The following is a 3,602-nucleotide window of genomic DNA, read 5'->3' on the forward strand; positions in this document are numbered from 1 at the left end:
AAAGATGGCGGCACTTCCGGTCGCCGTGCATGCTGGGCCGCGGCCGCCCGGAAGCGCGGCTGGGCTCCGCCCCTCCCCAGCGCGGCAGCCCAGCTCCCTCCACGGCCCGCTCACCTACCGGAAGCGACTGCCGCGCGCGCGTAAGGGAGGGAAGCGGAAGTGATTGCGGCCACCGCCTTCCGCGTAGCGGGGGAGCGGGGCGGGTAGGTCCGTCCCCTCGGTGGCGTGTGCGAAGCTGAAGCGCTGCTGCCCGCTTGCTGCGGGGCCTCGAGGCTGACGGGAACGCGGTACCAGCGGGGGGTGGCTCGCAGCGGGAAACGAGTCGTTATTGTAACGAGAAGTGGGATGTTATTGATTGAAGCTAAAGGAGAGTTCAGCTTCGTCCGAGTAATTGTATTCTTGAAAGTTAGACAAAACGTCCCTCTTACAGCATGTTTGCTTTACGGTCCCTTCCAACCCAAAGCATTCTATGATGTATTTCCACTGCTCGTTGTTTGGAGATAACGCCTCGTGCTCAGTCTGATCCGTTCTGAACAGATTCTTTCCTGTGATCCCCTCTGCTCGCAGTGTTTCCCTATCTCTAATGCAAGGTCAGGCAGAGCTGGCTCCAAATCAGCAAGAGTTTTAACTGTTGTGAAGTTCATAGCAACATTAAAATTAGTCTCTGGAAAGTAATAGAATATGCATGAGATTTTTGGGAAGATTTATCCATATGCCTGTGGGTGGGAAATCCATTCTGTCCCAGCACCTGTCTGGCTCCACACTATTGATGGAGATCACTGCTGCGTGCTGCCCAGCCCTGAGAAAGGATGCTCGCTTTCTAAAACTCCAAAACGAGTCTTAGAGGGTATTTGCTATGAATTGAAGGGGGGCAGATTTAGACTAGATATAAGGAGGAACTTCATCATGATAAGGGTGGTGAGGCCCTGACACGGGTTGTCTGGGGAAGTTGCATCTGCCCCATCCCTGGAGGTGTTCAAGGCCAGGCTGGATGGGCCCTTGGGCAGCCTGATCCAGTGGGAGGTATCCCTGCCCATGGCAGGGAGGTTGGAATTAGATGATCTTTAAGGTCCCTTCCAACCCGAACCATTCTATCATTCTGTGATTTTTGGTATCAATAGGGGCTCTTGGCTCTGTGCTGAACCTGTAGTGAGGTGGGGCGATGCAGCCTCTTAGCTTGTTTTGAGGTTTTTCTTACATTTATTTATAACTAATTATTCAGTGTCAACTTCTTCCTACAGTTTTGCCTGTCTTTACCATAGCTCTGAATTGCCTACATTCTGACAAACCTGTCAATAAAAATGTAGGTGTGTTGAACTTTGCCCAAGTTTTTAGACATATTTAGTTGGGGTTGGAGAAATACTATACTGGTTATTCTGTTATGCTGCAAAATAAAAGCCAATTACAAAACCCACATCTTGCAGAACTCATCCCTGAGAAGGGATTTAATATGAAAACTGTGCGTTTGTCTGAAATGTAACGGCCATTTCTTCAGTGAAATTTCACTGTCTCACTGAGCATACAACACAGAAGCACTTATGTAATAGAAACTCAGAACACTAAATTTCATCCTTTGAACCATAAACGAACTTTCTTATGTTGAACTTAAGTTTAGGAATGTATTATTTGTCTCATAATGGACTCACATTGGGCTAAGGCCTAGGGTTTTGTTTTCTTTTAAACATTTGGAAGCAAAAATGGACATCATAGACGTTTACTGGCTCTTTTATGATGCTGGTGTGTCCATTGCTAATAGAACCATGAGCTCTCCAAGAGCATTGTTAGGAGTCAATCACTGTTGAGAAATAGCTACGGAAAAAGTAACAGCAATGAGTTTTTTTCCAAAAGAGATTGTCCAAGGAGTCCAGCCAGGAGCCTGCCCCTGCCCTCCTGACAGCAGAGCTCCTCGGGGAAGGCTGTTGACAGTTGCGTGTTTGATAGAAAGAGATGCGCTAACTTGTCTTGACAGGAACTGTGGGTCGGTCAAAGAGATATGAATGTAATTTTACTGAGGTTTTTCTGGAGTGCTTTTTCTGTCCAAGTGACTGTCTGGCAGCTCCTGAGGCCTGAAATGTAATGCTACTGACGTGTAGAAAAGTATTTTTTCTAGCTTTTAAAATAAAGCAAAGCTTCAGTCTGTTCTTAGAACAGATCGTATCCTTCCCAAACACTAATAAGTTACACTTCATGTCAGATATAACAGAAATAAACAGGTTTGCTTAGTAAATAAAACTTCTGTGACTATGCTGTCATGTTTTTGTCTGTTCCCAGTAACTGTCACATTCACTGAATCCAAATTATCTGAGGGGTGTAGAGATGTAAAAGATCTTAAATTTCTACAGATTTTTGATTTATGAAAATGATTAGACTTATAGCAGAGGAGATGTGAGTAAGAGTCCCTTGTCCCAGAGAAGCAGGATGGTTGTTCTGTCCCTGCAGTCAGTGACTCTGTCCGATCAGTCCCCATATGTAGCTCCTGACTTGTTACAGTCTGGGATATGTGGGAGAGCAAGTGAAAGCAAGGCAGAGAGCTGGGGACCCAGGAGGAAGCAAGATTTTTCCCTCTTCCTACAGAAGCGTTTAAGGGGAGAGATTCCAAATTCTTTCTATTTAGTATGTGATCCTGAAAAGTGGTTTCTATCAGAATTGGAGGGGTTGTTAAAGCCGTTTGCTGGATGTGCTTCTTGCTTTGTTGGTCTTCTCCAGGTACCATGCTCTTAAAATTCTGCTATTCACAAGTGACACTGCAAGCAGAGCAAAGCTTCCCAGCTTTTTTGGTGTTAAGCCTGAATAATAATAACAGGAGCTGTATTACAAAATTCTAGGCTGGGTTCTCGGACCTTTCTTAAATAATCCATTGTACAAGCAAATCTGGATTGGTCATGCAGTTAGCTGGCCTTGAAGTCTTCCCAGCTGCACCGATAAAAAGCATTTTGGAAGAAAAGATGGAGGTGTTGAGAGCAGACTCAAGGTTAGCTTAACCCAGAAGGGAGGCAGTGCTCCCGGGCAACAGAACAGAGATAAGAGCTCCCTGTTGACAAATCTTGTCAACAAAGCTTTTTGTTCTAGGCTAGCACGAAACAAGGGGTTGGAATGGCTTCACTGGGATGTGCTGTATTTACCGGGGCCATCGGGGGTGAGCGTTTACCTTATTTACCTCCTGTTTCTAACGTTTGAGATGGGAGTATCTTTCACTGCAGTTTTTAAAGGTGTGAGCAAACTGCAAGGATTGCTTAATCAGCAAAGTATTCTTTAATAAAAGGTATTCTGAGGAGCACACAAAAACCTGGCGTAGTTTGTTGGTGTGATAAACTCCCATACTCACTTTCTAACCTGGGCATGGGCAATGTCGCTGTTTTTCAGGTAAAACTGAATTCTTGATTATAGATCAGTATTTTTAGTGCTGCCACAGAGTAGGTGGAGGTCATATTCATGAGTTAAATGCCCAAGTGTTTATGTAATGCCATAGTTCATACCTGTCCTTTTTAAAAGTTACTAATATGTCCCTGAGCCTGCTTTTCACTGTTTGAATCAATGTGTGTGACTTGCATGTGACAGATATAAGTATTAAGTTTTAAATAGTTAGTGTCAAAGCTGTTTAT

This window comes from Cuculus canorus, chromosome 10 (genome assembly GCF_017976375.1).
Source record: "Cuculus canorus isolate bCucCan1 chromosome 10, bCucCan1.pri, whole genome shotgun sequence".
Classification (NCBI taxonomy): Eukaryota; Metazoa; Chordata; class Aves; order Cuculiformes; family Cuculidae; genus Cuculus; species Cuculus canorus.